This window comes from Cynara cardunculus, assembly GCF_001531365.2.
Source record: "Cynara cardunculus var. scolymus isolate 2C chromosome LG 16, CcrdV1, whole genome shotgun sequence".
Taxonomy (NCBI): Eukaryota; Viridiplantae; Streptophyta; class Magnoliopsida; order Asterales; family Asteraceae; genus Cynara; species Cynara cardunculus.
This window is the reverse complement of record NC_037543.1, coordinates 15,745,916-15,762,992: the sequence shown is the minus strand read 5'-3', so window position 1 is coordinate 15,762,992 and position 17,077 is coordinate 15,745,916.

The window sequence follows — 17,077 nt, the reverse complement described above, 5'->3', positions numbered from 1 at the left end:
TTAACAAAAATAATATATTATTACTTTTCTAATTATATTATTAAAAGTTTATTTGAATTATATTATGAAATATTTGTAATTGACTATTTTTTATGATTTTTTTTTCTTCGTAATCTTACATATCATCAAAAAGCAATCATATAATCTTCATAATTTTTCCATCCCCCTTTAATCCGACTGTGCCCGACCTGTAATGCACACATTTTAAAACACCAGAATGAGGGTTAGACCTTTAGGCCTAGTGAAAAATTCCTTTGATTGCTATTACAGAGTGAAAATCACCAAAACACTTTTATAAAATTGATATTTGTATGAATAACAAATAAACAACGTTTATCAAAACTAACCTCTTTTGCCCGACAAAATAATGAGACAACACCCCTTTATCGCATCAAATAATCAATTATACTCTTTTTCGCATCACAAATAATATTATAATTTTCTTGCATCATACTGGGTGAGACAACCCCATTTTCTCGCAACACACTGGTGCAAGAACCCATCTCATCGCATCACATTGGATGCATAATCCCAACTTGTCGCATCACTGGTGCGATAATTCAACTTGTCGCATCACAAGGATGCGACAAACACAATTCCTTGCATCACATTAGATGCGATAAAACTCGTCATCATATCAATAGGATGCAATAACCCAAGTTATCGCATCACGCAGATGCGACAATTTCAAGTTATCGCATCATGAAGATGCGACAATTGATTGTCATATGAAAAAAGTTCCAGTTTTCACTTCCATTTGATTTTGCCACTCTTATAACCAAAATACATCTTTCCTGATCATGCTACCTTATATCCAAAATACACCTCCTATAATTATGTCACCCTTATAAAAGGTCAAGGAAGTTGGTGACCTGATGACCCATTTCTATTTCCAGGGGACTCCCGAGAAAGAGAAAGGATCAAGCTCAAAAATTCCACCAAAATACATCCCTCAAGATTATGCCCACCCTTATATTCAAAATACATCCTTTCTGATTATGTCACACTTATAACCAAAATACATCTCTCCTGATTATGCCACCCTTATAAACAAAATACATTTATCCTAATTATATCACCCTTATTCCAATCAATTGATATTAACATATCAAAATACAAAATTATGCTAAATATAGCATATAACAATTTTTCATAAATTACCCATGTAAAGAACCATATGGTTCTAATTTAACATAATAAGATGAAAGTTTGTAAAATAAACTTACATTTATACACACAATAAAAAGAAGATATGAAGATGAACAACAACAAATTCAATTAAGAAACACATAATCCAGTCTCTTCTTTTCTCATTTGGTTCTCTTTTTTTCTCGGGCTCTAAGAACACATATACACAGGAAACCACTTTTATTTTATTTTATTTTATTAGTTCTCCTCCTCGTCCCAATGAGATAACACCCATTTACCCATAATAATTACAAACAAATTATGAGGGGGGCGGGGTTTAAACAAATAATTAAGCATATTCACAAAATAAACCCCTCAAGTTCCATTCTATTTAAAAAATAACCTCGAAATTTATAACTGATAACCTGGTTATCACATAAAACTTTATACAAATCTTTAAATTTAGTTATGGTTGCACACAACCAAATCTTGGTTTCACAATTACCAAACTTAAAAAACTTATACACTATGGAACCAAACTTGTGGTTGCACAAGATACCACACCACTTCATGTAGATACCACACCACTTCATGTGGATCCGTCCCGGGTGAGAATGAAATTTTATATATTGATGTACTTTTATTTATATTCAACTATCTTTATTTAACTTTTATTAATCATCATGACCGAAAGTTTAATGAATTAATTATGTGTGTGAAAATGATTATGTATGTAAAAGTTTATAAAAGTGACTTAAAAGTAGAGATAGCCAAATGGGTCTCGCCCGACCCAGGATTGGTTATGGGCCCGACTAATATTTCAAAAATATTACCATTTTATTACCGATACCCAACATCTATATGGCCATTTTCCTCTTTAGACCCTTTTTTTGTCCATTTTGTGATAACCGGGTATTTTGGTTATTAAAGCTTGGGGTTATTTTTGAATATGTTGATAAGTTGAGGGATTTAAGTTCTTTATATGCTAAAATTACTTTAAAAACTTCACCGCCACTTTCTTTAATTGTTTATTATAATGAGATAATCTCATTTATCTCATTGGGATCATGTTTGTTTAAAAAGGAAAGGTTGGTGAGACTTTTATGTGTTGTGATCTTTGAACCAAGAAAAGAAAACCGGAAGAGGAAGAAAAGAAGAACGTTGATTCTATGAATTCTTAATTGGATTAGTTGATTTCATCTCCATAACTACATCTCTTTGTGATTAAGGTGAGTTATTTACAACTTTCCTTATTTGGTAATTTAGAAGTTTGAACCGTATGGTTCTTTATATGAGAAGATGTTTATAAAACCGTTTTGAGATGATATAATTAGCATAATTGTGGATTTTTGTTATGTTTATATCATTGCCGGAATAAGGGTGACATATCAAAGAGAGATGTATTTTGGTTATAAGGGTGACATATTAAGAAGTGGTGTATACCGGGATACGGGTGACAAAATTATGAGTTATAAAATTTGGGTTTTGATCAAACATTCATTGTTATCACATCCTTATGATGCAATGACTTGGAGTTGTCGCATCTATGTGATGGGACTTAGAGTTACCACATTCTATTAATGCGAGAAAAAGTGGTTATCGCACCTATATGATGCGAGGAGTTAGTTTATCGCATTCTTGAGATGTGAAAAGATTGACTTATCGCACCTGTGTGATGCGATAAGTTAGGTTTATCACACCTGTGTGATGCGATGAATTGAGGTTCTCGCACCAGTGTGTTGCGAGAAGATGGGTTAGTCTCACTTATGTGATGCGAGAAAATTATACATTCATCTATTTGATGTGACAAGTTTACTCAGAATGTATTTATCAGGTAATTTGGTTATTTGGATGCAATAAATGAGGTTCATTTTAAGAAAATGATGTATATTTTGCTATTATTACAAATTTTATAAATGTGATTTGGTGATTATTCACTCTGTAATTGCATCAAAGGGATTTCTCACTAGACCTTAAGGTCTAACCCTCATTTTGTGTTTCAAAAATATGTATTACAAGTTGGGCACAACCAGAAGACAAGGGGAAGGGAAAATTGTGGAGTATTATATATGCTTGCATGGGTTATTGGGCTAGCATATTATTCTTTTGTATCTGAATACTTGTTATGTATTCATGTGTTGTATAGAGATTTTTGTAAAAAAAGTTATTAGCTATTTTGTAATATAGCTCTTGTAAGATATATGAACTGAATGTGTAAATTATATTTCTTGATATACGGAATATATGTTTATATGAAAACGTGATCTTGGGGTGTTACAAGTTTGGTAAGAGAGCCTGAGTTTAAGGGATTTAGATATCCAAGATGATGCATCTACTTAAATTGTATTAGTTATATATTAAAGGTCCCCTGCCGTATGTAGAACCTTTAAAATAAATATGATGGGACAAGAGAACGATATGTAAGGTAAATTCAAATTACAACTAGACAATGTAATTAAGAATTTACAGATACATATTTATACTTGGATACCTTGTTATATTTGGGAATGCGATTATGTGAAAATTAAAATTTAAAAATCTACAGATGGCAAGTCATTCACGAAGGTCTGAAAGGATTACATTCATCAGCCCGGATGAAAGGGAGAGTTCGCCTGAAAATATTCCTACAAATCTACCGGTCGGCATAGGAAGAGGAAGAGGTCGGGGTAGAGATCGTGGAAGGGGTCGTGGGAGAGGAAGGAACAGTCAACCTGAAGTTCATCCAGATCAGGATGAATCAATACATGAGAACGTGAATCAAGAATCAGTACAACCTCTTGAGTACGTTACTCGGGACATGTTAGCAGAGGAAATAAGTAAGCTGATAAATACTCTGACATATATTTTGGAAGTACCGACTAGGGTAGAAATAGAAAGGCTCAAAATAAATCCACATATCCATTCTACAAACACCAGAGGGGGCGATATCAAAATGTTTTTAACCTGTAAGCCCCCACGTTCTCTAGAGAAAGAAACCCTATGAAGGCTATGTGCTGGTTGAGGGAAATATAATCCATATTCAATATCGTAAGTGTTCATATGAGGATACAATCAGATTTGCTATATCAATGTTAAATGCTCTGTACTGGTGGGACGTTAAATCGCTAGCAAGACCAAACGTTTTGCAAACAATGTCCTAGATAGAATTTGTTGACCGATTTAGAGAGTAGTTTTATCTGAAGGAGGCCATTAGACAATGAGAAGAAGAATTCTTAAAGTTGAAACAATGTAATCAAACGGTAAGGGAGTATAATGAGAAATTTATCGAACACTCCTGATTTGCAGAACACTACATATCATCAGAATCTCGTAAGGTCGAGAGATACATCTGGGGGTTAAAGCCTTCAATATAAGAGTTCGTGGTTGCCATGAATCCCTCTACATTTCTACTAGAAGTAGATGCTGCAAAGACAATAGAAAGAAACAAGAATAGGCAGGGGGGGAGAAATTGGTTGAAAAGAGAAAATGGGATGGGTCTTCAACTGAATACAAAAGACCAAAATTTGTAAAGACAAAGAATCATCCTGCCCAACGATTTGGTGAAAGACCGTGCCAAAGATATCACTCTGTCCATCAGGGTGATTGTAATTTTGAACAAAGGAAGTGTTATAGATGTGGGGAGCCAGGGCACTAGTCCAGGAATTTCCAGATTCCTCAAAGATGTTTTCATTGTAATTCTCCCAACCATATCAAGCCAAAGTATCCTCAATTAGAGGTTCCAAGACTAAATTTGAGTGAAAATACTCCAAGTGTGCATGGGCAAGTTAACATTCGAAGAGGTGAGTCGGATAGGACGAGGGGCCGACCTTTTCAGATGACAAAAGAAGAGGCAAAGGAAACCCTGATGTGGCAACATGTGCTTTTTTATCAACTTCGTATATGCCAAGGTGCTATTTGATTATGGTGTTAATTATTCATTTGTATCAACTTTATTTATGGGGTGTTTATACGTGAATTTTGTGCCTCTTGACTATAATTTAGTAGTTGATATTTCTAATAATAGTCAAATATCTATTACCCATGTTTTTGATAATTATCAAGCTGAAATTGAGGGGCGTGGGTTACCAATTCGTTTGTTCCCAAATACCGACGGAAGAGTTTGATGTTGTGGTTGGCATGGATTGATCAGTAGAAAATCAGGCTAGTATTTTGTGCAACAAACAAATGATCAATATTGATTAACAAGGAAAAGGCCGATTGTGATTTACGGTGATTGGTGGGATCATCATAACAGCTTGATATCTGTCATAAAAGCCAGAAAATGTGTTAAGAAAAGATGTCAAGGTTTTCTAGCATATGTGGTCGATTCAAAGAAAGAAAAGGTTAAACAATAGTCTATTCCTGTTGTCCATGAATATCCTGAGGTATTTCCAGAAAATCTGACTAGTTTATCACTTAATCGATCAGTGGAGTTTAGAATTGATTTAACGCCTGGGACAACACCAGTGGCCAAAGTTCTATATCATCTGGCACATTTAGAATTAAAAGAGTTAATGACCTAATTGAAAGAATTGCTTTTTAAGGGGTTCATCAAATTGAGTACTTCTCCTTGGGGTGCTCCGGTGTTGTTTGTTAAAAATAAAGATAGGACAATGAGTATGTGCATAGATTATCGAGACCTGAATAAGTTGATGATAAAGAATAAAAAAACCTTTACCAAGAATCAATGATTTAGTCGATCAAATAGTTGGAGCAAGTTATTTCTCCAAGATCGATTTACGATCATGGTATCATCAGCTAAAAGTCAGAGACGAATGCATTGCCAAAACAGTGTTCAGAACCAGATACGAACATCATGAGTTTTTGGTCATGGGGCGTTTGGTCTAACAAATGCTCTAGCGGCATTTATGGATTTAATGAACTGGGTATGTAATGAATATCTTGATAAATTTGTCATTGTGTTTATCGACGATATTCTTATATACTCAAGATCCGAAGAGGAGCATGTCGAGCATCTTCATTTAATTCTTGAACTTCTGCAGAAAGAAAAGTTGTATGCCATGTTGTCCAAGTGTGAGTTTTGGTTGAGGGAAGTCCAGTTCTTGTGTCATGTTGTTTCTGAGGCAGGAGTAAAAATAGATCTTGCAAAGGTTGAAGCTATTGAGAAATGAGAATTATCGAGAACCCCCACCGAGATTCGTAGTTTATTGGGTCTGGTGGGATATTATGAAAAATTCATTCAAGACTTCTCACGTATTGCTGCACCATTGACTAAGTTGACAAGAAAAGTGTTAAATATGAATGAGAAGAAGGTCAGGGTAAAGCCTTCTAGTTGTTGAAAAATCGTTTATGCAGTGCTCCGATATTGTCGTTACCGGATGAGTCTGAAGATTTTGTGGTATACAGTGACGCTTCAAAACTGTGTCTGGGATGAGCATTGATGCAGAGAGGGAAAGTTATTGCTTAATCTTCCAGACAGTTAAAAGATCACGAGAATTAGTACCCGACTCATGACATGGAGCTTGCAGCCGTTGTTTTTGAATTGAAAATTTGGAGGCATTAGAAAATTTGAATATTTGGAATCAGAGATGAGATCAAATACCCTCAGCTGTTTTGAATGAATTCCGGGATGGAATTCTTTTTGAGGGGAAGATATTGTGATAACCGAGTATTTTGGTTATTAAAGCTTGGGGTTGTTTTTGAATATGCTGGTAATTTGAGGGGTTTAAGTTGGTTATGTGCTAAAAGTTCTTTAAAACTTCACCGCCTCTTTCTTTAGTTGTTTATTATAATGAAATAATATAATTTATCTCATTGGGATGATGTTTGTTTAAAAAAGGAAAGGTTGGTGATACTTTTCTGTCTTATGTGATCTTTGAACCGAGAAAAGAAAACCGGAAGAGGAAGAAAAGAAGAACGTTGATTCTGTGAATTTTAAATGGATTAGTTGATTTCATCTCCATAGTTACATCTCTTTGTGATTAAGGTGAGTTATTTACAACTTTCCTTATTTGGTAAGTTGGAAGTTTGAATCGTACGGTTCTTTATATGAGAAAATGTTTATAAATTTGTTTTGGGATGCTATAATTAGCATAGTTGTGGGTTTTGGTTATGTTTATATGATTGTTGGAATAAGGGTGGCATATCAAGGAGAGGTGTATTTTGGTTATAAGGGTGATATATCAAGAAGAGTTGTATTTTGGTTATAAGAATGGCATATCAAAAAGAGGTGTATACTGGGATAAGGGTGACATATCAAGGGAAGATACCAGGATAAGAGTGGGAAAATCATGAGTTATAAAATTTGGGTTTTGATCAAACATTCATTGTTCTCGCATCCTTATGATGAGATGACTTGGAGTTGTCGCATCTGTGTAATGTGATAACTTAGAGTTATTGCATACTATTGATGCGATAAAAATCGCACCTATATGATGCAAGGAGTTAGTTTATCGCGTTTCTGAGATGCGACAAGATTGACTTATCACACCTAAGTTGGGTTTATCGCACCAGTGTGATGCGATGAGTTAAAGTTCTCATACTAGTGTGTTGCGAGGAGATGTGTTTGTCTCACCCATGTGATGTGATTGTCTCACCCATGTGATGTGAGAAAATTATACATTCATCTATTTGATGCGACAAGTAGAATGTGTTTATCAGGTTATTTGGATGAAATAAATGAGGTTCATTATATCAAAATGATGTATATTTGTTATTATTATAAATATGATTTCATAAATGTGATTTGGTGATTATTCAATTTGTAATTGCATCAAAGGGATTTCTCCCCAGACCTCAAGTTCTAACATTTATTTTGTGTTATAAAAATATACATTATAGGTCGGGCACAACCAGAGGACAAGGGGAAGGGAAAATTGTGAAGTATTATATGTTTGCATGGGTTATTAGACTAACATATTATTCTTTTGTATCTGAATACCTGTTATTTGTTCATGTGTTGTATAGAGATCTTCGTGGAAAAAGTTATTAGCTATTTTGTAATATTGCTTTTGTAAGATATTGAGACCGAATGTGTAAATATATTTCTTGATATATGGAAATATATGTTTATATGCAAATGTGATCTTGGGGTGTTACATATGTTTCCTCTGTTCACTATATGAAAGTCATATGATGTATGACAGAAAGATATTAACTCACAAACATTCACAATTGTTGTTATAATTTGTGATTTTGGCTCGTATTCTCACAAAAAAAATGTAATTTTTAAGTTTATTTAATTGATCCAAATACATATTTTTAAATGTAGTAGACTAACATTTTTTGTATTCCATAAAAAAATTCAAAAAAGATATTACGTAAAAAATCAAATAAAAATAAAATAAAATACATAGGACCAGTTTGGGCCCGTCCCAGACCGGGACTTGTTCTCATAATCGGTTACAAAGTACCTTAACCGGGCCTTGAGTTTTTAGTCGAGACCGGGACCGGTTATGTCGAGACCGGTTACTGAATAGTGTTTGGGACCGGGGCCGATTTGGGCCAGGTCCGGGACAGATTTTTGGCCATCTCTACTTAAAAGAAATAAATTTGAAAATAATGGTAGATGAATGTAGTTGAATCTAATTGAAGGTAGATGAATATAGTTGAAGATATTTAAAGTAATCGAAAAAGTTAAGTTACATTAAAAAGTCAATCAATCCAAAGCTCATAAGTGTCTCACTATTCTCATCATAACTTTTACAGGATCAATCGCCTCTAAAGGAATCTACAATTCCAAATGTTTGTGAAGTAGTTATTGCAATATTAAAAAGAGCAAATTGTATTAAAACGGATACATCGTTACTCCGGTTTCTAATTTAGGAAACCTACTTTCAAAAAACTATTTATCAAAATAAGTGTCGAACATTTCTATATTAGGTTGTATTAAATAAATGTTAACTACAAGATGTAGTCTATTACCTGTAACACCCCAAGGATAACATTTGCATATAAACATATATTTTCATATATCATGAAAGGTAAATTTACACGATTGGTTCCATTAATTACAAAAGCTACATTACAAAATAGGCAATAGCTACCAAATTTTTCCACAAAATCTCTATTCAACAATTGAATACATAACAAGTATTCCAATATAAAAGAAGAATATTCTAGCCCAAAATCCCATACAAGCTTACATATATATAACATTTCACAATTTTCCCTTCCTTTATCCTGTGATTGAGCATATGACCTGTAATGCACATTTTCAAAAAAGAAAAAGAGGATTCGATCTTGAGGTCTAGTGAGAAATATTTTTGATGCTATTACAGGGTGAATAATCACCAAATCATATTTATAAACTCATATTTGTAATTATAACAAATATACATCATTTTGATATAATGAACCTCATTTATTGTATCCAAATATCCAAATAACTTTTTAAACATATTCTGAGTAAACTTGTCCCATCATATAAATAATTATAAAATTTCCTCGCATCACATGGCTGGGACAAACCCATCTACTCGTAACACACTGGTGCGAGAACCTCAACTCATCGCATCATACTGGTGTGATAAGTTCATTTGGTCCCAACACAAGGATGCGATAAACTCACTCCTCGCGTTTTATAGATAACCACTTTTTATCGCATTAAGAGACTGTGATAACTCTAAGTCATCGCATCACACAAATGCGACAACTCTAAGTTATCGCATCATAAGGAAGCGATAGCAAAGAACATTTTTTTTTTATCAAAACCCAGATTTATAACTCATGATTTTGTCACCCTTATCCTGGTATACATATCTCCTTGATATGTCACCCTTATCTCAGTATATACCTCTCATTGATATGTTACCCTTATAACCAAAATACACTTCTCCTTGATATGTCACTCTTATTCCAACACATGATATAAACTGATTAAAGTTCCACAATTTTTTGCCAATTATGGCAACAAAACAAACTTATAACATTAACTCATATAAAGAACCATATGGTTCTATATCCGGTTTCCAAATAAGGAAGTTTATAAAAATTAAACTCACCTTATGTAATTCACGTAGATAAAGATGAAATAGCAATAATTTCCACGTAGAAATCACAAAGTCAATTTTGTTCTTTCCTTCTTATGTTTATGTTTGCTCGAGCTCCATAATAAAAACACACACACAAACCCAATTTCTATCAACTTGAACAAACCTTTTTTATGAGATAATTTAAAACATCTCATAATATATTCATATTAAACAAGTAAGGCTGTGGGTGTTTTAAAATAATTTTAAGCACATGTACCTGACTAACCCCTCAACTTACCACTACCTTAATAACAATCCCGAGCTTTATAACCGAAAAACTCGCTTATCACATTATCCTCTCTTGGAAAGAATTATGTCCCAGAAATCATTCAATCAATCAACTAAGGATATTTTGATTTCATATTCCAGTTCCCAGGTAGCTTCTGGACCCTTATGAAAATGCCACTGTACTTTTACGAGACTGATTTCTTTATTTTTTAAAACATTTGTCTTCTGATCAGTGACAACCTCAGGAGTTTCCACGAAATTCAACTTACTATCAACTTGCACCTCACGTAGCGGCACTGCCAAATTCGAATCAACCAAACACTTTCGCAAGTTTGAGACATGAAAAGCGTTGTGAATAGCATTGAGTTCCTCAGGCAACTCCAACTGATATGCTACTGAACCAATCCGCTTACAAATTTTAATGACCTAATGTACCTCAGACTGAACTTACCTCTTTTACCGAATCGAACGATACCCTTCCATGGAGAAATCTTTAACATTACAAAATCTCCTACCAGAAATTCAATCGGTTTGCGACGTCTGTCGGCGTAATTTTTTCTGTCGTTCCTGAGTTGTTTTAATTTGTGCTCGAATTTGATCAATCTTTTCAGTAGTTACATCTAGACCAGCCAACCGTTTTTCCCTTACTTCATTCCAACACAACGGCGTGCTACACTTTCTTCCATACAAAACCTCATACGGTGTCGCTTGAATGCTGGAATGGTAACTATTGTTGTAAGCAAATATAATCAGACGCAGATGATATTCCCAATATCTCCAAAAGTCAATAATACAAGCTCTTAACATGTCTTCGAGGGTCTGAATCATTCTTTCACTCTGCCCATCTGTTTGAGGGTGATACGTCGTACTCAATCTGATCTGAGATCCCATAGCTCTTTGAAAGTTCTCCGAGAACTTAGAGGTAAATTTGCTATCCCTATTAGAGATAATTGACAATAAAACACCGTGACGAGTCACATTTTCTTCAATGTAAATCTTCGCAAGCCTTCATAAAGGATAATTCTTCTTAATTGGTAAAAAGTACGCAAATTTAGTTAGATGATTCACAATAACCCATATGGCATCACACCCTTTTGGAGTTCGCGGTAACTTCATAACAAAATCCATTGTGATATGCTCCCACTTCCATATAGGAATTTCCAGAGACTGTAAATTCCTATATGGTCTTTGATGCTCAATTTTCACTTACAGACACGTCAAACATCGTTCTACATATTTCACAATATCCTTATTCAATCCTGACTACCAATAAAATGGTTTTAAATATTTATACATCCTATTAGTATTGCGATCAGTGACTCTCATCAAAAATCAGTTCACGGTTGTTCCCAAAATGTGGTATCTAAATTTTTGTTTACTCTTTAGACCCATATGGTAATGACAATATCAGAGGACTGCATATATGGTCTTTTAACAACTAGAAAGATTTACCCTGGTCTTCTCCCTATTCATACTTAACACTTTTTCTATTCAGCTTGGTTAAAGGTGTGCAGTACACGAGAAATCTTGTATAATTTTCCGATAATACCTCGCCAGATCTAGGAACCTACAAAACTTGGTGGGATTCTCGGTACTTCCTATTTCTCAATAGCTTCAATCTTTGCAAGATGTACTTTTACCTTGTCTCAGACACAACATGACCTAAGAACTGGACTTCCCTCAACCAAAACTCACACTTGGACAACCTGGCATACAACTTTTCTTTCTTCAGAAGTTAGAGAATTAAATGAAGATGCTCGACATGCTCCTCTTCAGATCTTGAGTATATAATAATATCGTCAATAAATACTAACAAATTTATTAAGATATTCATAATATACCCGGTTCATTAAATCCAAAAACACCGTTGGAGCATTTGTTAGAACAATGGCATGACTAAAACCTCATGATGCCCGTATTTGGTTCGGAACGCTATTTTGGCAATGGCATCGTCTCTGACTTTTAGCTGATGATATCCTGACCGTAAATCAATCTTGGAGAAATAACTTGCTCCAACTAGTTGATCAAAATAATCATCAATTCTTGGTAAAAGATATTTATTCTTTATTGTCAGCTTATTCAGTTCCCGATAATCAATGCACATCCTCGTTATCCCATCTTTCTTTTTAACAAACAATACTGAAGCACCTCAAGGAGAAGTACTCGGTCTGATGAAGCCCTTATGAAGCAATTCTTTCAATTTGGTGATTAATTCTTTTAATTCCGAAGGTGCCAGACGATATGGAGCTTTAGCCACTAGTGCTGCCCCATGCATTAAATCAATTCTAAACTCCACGTATCAATCAGGTGGTAAACTAGTCAGATATTCTGGAAACACTTCAAGATATTCACTGACAACAGGAATAGACTCTTGTTTACTCTTTTCTTTATTTGAATCGACCATATAAGTTAGAAAAGCTTGACACCCTTTCTAAACACATTTTCTGGCTTTCATAACAGATATCAGACAATTATGATGATCCCTCCGATCACCATAAATCACAATCGGTCCTTTTCTCGGTATATCAATACTGATCATCTTTCTATTGCACACAATACTGACCTAATTTTCTACTAACCAATCAATGCCTACCACAACATCAAACTCTCTCATCGGTATTGGAAACAGACGAATTGATAACCCACACCCCTCAATTTCAATTTGACAATTATCAAAAACACGGGTAACCGATACTTGACTATTATTAGCAGTATCAACTACTAAGGTACAATCAAGAGGCACAAATTCATGTAAAGACACCCCGCAAATAAAGGTGATACAAATGAATAATTAGCACTAGAATCAAAGAACACCTTGGCATATACGGTTTTTATAAGAAACGTACTTGTTACCACATCAGGGTTTCCTCTGCCCCTCCTTTTATCATCTTAGCAGATTGGCCCCTCACCCTTTCCGATTCACCCCTTCGGATGTTGACTCCCCCTCGCATACTCGGAGTATTTCCATCCAAAGTCAATCTTGGAGCTTTTAATTGGGGACAATCTGGCTTGATATGGTCAAGGGAATTACAATGAAAATATCTTTGAGGAATTCGAAAATTTCTAGACAAGTACCCTAACTCCCCACATCTATAACACTTCTTGTGTTCAAAATTACAGTCACCCTGATGAACACAGTGACACCTCTGGCACGGTCTTTCACTAAATCGTTGGGCATGACGATTTTCTGTCTTTACAAATTTTGATCTTCTATATTCAGTAGAAGACCTTTTCTATTTCCTCTTTTCAACCAATTTTTCCTCTCCCTGCCTATTCTTGTTCCTTTCAGTTGTTTCTGCAACATCTACTACTAGTGGAAAAGTTGAAGGATTCATGGCAATTACGAACTCTCGTATCGAAGGCTTTAACCCCTAGATGTACCTCTCGACTTTACAAGAATCTGACGATTTACTTTCTCCTGAATTGATTTACATTGTGTTGGTTCTTGATTTACATTCTCTTGAATTGAATTACCCTGGTCTGGACGAACTTCAGGTTGACTATTCCTTCCTATCCCATGACCCCTTCCACAGCCTTTATCCCGACCTCTCCCACTGCCTCTACTGGATGTTAAATTGGTAGGATTATTCTCAGGTGAAGTCTCCCTTTCATCCGGGCTGACAAGGGCGATCTTTTCAGGCCTTCGTGAATGACTGGCTATTCACATAATCACATTCCCAAATATAATAAGGTATCCAAGTACAAATATGTACCTGTAACTTAATAATTACATTGACCAGTTGTAATTTGAATTTACCTTACATATCATTCTCTTAACCTATCATATTTATTCCAAAGGTTCTACATATGTCAGGGACCCTTAATATGCAAATAATACAATTTAAGTCTAGACATCATGCTGGATACCTAAATCCCGTAAACTCAGCCTCTGATACCAAACTTGTAATACTTAAAGGATCACATTTGCATATAAACATATATTTCTATATATCATGAAATATAAATTTATACGATTGGTTCCACTTTACAAAATAGCTACCAAATTTTTCCACAAAATCCCTATTCAACACTTGAATACATAACAAGTATTCAAATACAAAAGACAAATATGCTAGCCTAAAATCCCATGCAAGCATACATATATATAACACTAGGGATGGTGATTTGCCCCAACCCGGTAGGGAACCCGGTTCACCCGACCCGAACGGGGATTCCCAGCTAAAACGGGTCCTAGGGCCGGGGATCCCCGGTAGACTCAAACCGGGGCCGGGGATGTTACTCAAACCGGGGCCGGGGATCCCCTGTAGAATCAAACTAAAGGATTATGGGGTTTGACCAGGGTTTTACCGGGTTTTGACTGGGGATTGCTAGAGATTTTACCGGGGACCGAGGCCAGGGTACGTTACTACAAACCGGGGGCAGGGCCGGGGATTACAAAACCTGCCCCATCCCGCCTCATTGCCATGCCTATATAACACTTCACAATTTTCCCTTCCCTTTATCATATGATTGAACATGACCTGTAATGCACATTTTCAAAATACAAAATGAGGGTTAGACTTTGAGATCTAGTGATAAATCCTTTTGATGCAATTACAGGGTAAATAATCACGTAATCATATTTATAAACTCATATTTGTAATAACAACAAATATACATTATTTTGATATAATGAACCTCATTTATTGCATCCAAATAACTTGATAAACACATTCTGAGTAAACTTGTCGCATATATAAATAATTATAACATTTTCTCGCATCACATGGGTGGGACAAACCCATCTCCTCACAACACACTAGTGCGAGAACCTCAACTCATCGCATCACATTTGTGCGATAAACCCAACTTGTCGCATCACACATGTGCGATAAGTCCATTTTGTCGCATCACAAGGACGCGATAAACTCACTCATCGCATCTTATAGGTGCGATAACCACTTTTTATCGCATCAAGAGGATGACGATAACTCTAAGTCATCGCATCACACAGATGCGACAACTCCAAGTCATCGCTTCATAAGGATGCGATAACAAAGAACATTTTTGATCAAAACCCAGATTTTATAACTCATGATTTTGTCACCCTTATCCTAGTATACACCTGTACTTGATGTGTCACTCTTATAACCAAACTACACCTCTTATTGATATGTCACCTTTATTCCAACACATGATATAAGCAGATTAAAGTTCCATAATTTTTTTTTGCCAATTCTGGCAACAAAACAGATTTACAACATTAACTCATATAAAGAACCATACAATTCTATATCCAGTTTCCAAATAAGAAAATTTTATAAAAATTAAACTCATCTTATGTAATTCACTTAGATGAAGATGAAATAGTAACAATTTCCACGTAGAAATCAGAAAGTCAATTTCGTTCTTTCCTCCTTATGTTTCTGTTTGCTCGAGCTCCAGAACAAAACATACACACACACCCAATTTCTTATCAACTTGATCAAACCTTTTTATGAGATAATTTAAAATATCTCATAATATATTCATATTAAACAAGTAAGCCGGCGGGTGTTTTAAAATAATTTTAAGCACATATACTCAATTAACCCCTCAATTTACCACCACCTTTAAAAACAACCCCGAACTTTATAATCGAAAATCTCAGTTATCACATTACTCAATCTATTATTAAGGATAAAATTGTTATTATACTTAATCTGTTAATATAGTTGCAACAAAGTAATTACAATTATGAATATATAACTTCACATTGATCTTTAAATATCAAATCTGATACAATACGTTTCTCAAAATTCGATTGTTTTATCCCTAAAAATTAGAAAAACTATTAACAAAATATTTAAAAAATATAAACCTGATATTGCAATCTTAAATCGTAAACGTCAATTGCAAAGCAATTCCTTAAAAGGCATATAGACCAAAAAACATAATGTAACATAAATCTGATTAAGACATTATGGGTTTAACAAGTCTAATGAAATTGTAAATGACCAATAACGTCTCAAATGAATTGCAAAAACATTGCTAATGTTATATTAGCGCTTTTTGCTGATATAAAAATGAATAGTATACGAAATTATGATACATAGTTTCTTAATAATAAAATGTGCTTTGTATTGGTATTGTCAACACAATATAATTATATCAATATTCGTTTAAAAGTTACTGAATTTTACCGTGCCCCAAATTTTGTCACTTTTATTGTATCTATACCTCAAGACTCTATTTTTCTATGCCCTATTTTCGTCAACTTAATTACACAGACAATGATGTTAATTAACTGTATCTATGCCCTACTTTTTTCTTGAGAGTTTTTTTCCCGAGTATATATGAACACTATCTTCAAAACCATAATAGAATACATAATAGGCTAACGAATAACTGAATGCAATTGAATTTGATCGAGTAGATTTGACAACGATTTAAAGAAGAGAAAATATGATTAATCTAAATGTTAACTTTGTATTTCAATGTAAGATTTTATCATTAGTAAAAGTCGTGTGTTAAAACTTTTGTTTGATTTATTAGTAAATAGATAATGAGATATGATTATTTAATTATTATTTTATAAAATTATAAAAAGATTTTTTAAACTTAAATATTTTTTTTTATTTATTATAAATTCATATTTAAATAATTTTTTTGTGCTTGATTTATAAGATTTCGAATGTAATTGAATTTATTTTTTATAAATATTTTATAAAAATAAATAATAAAGCATTAAATTACTTTTTTGTTAATTGATTATTATAAAGTAAATGTTTTAAATATATTTTAAAACATTATTAGATATAAATTCTACA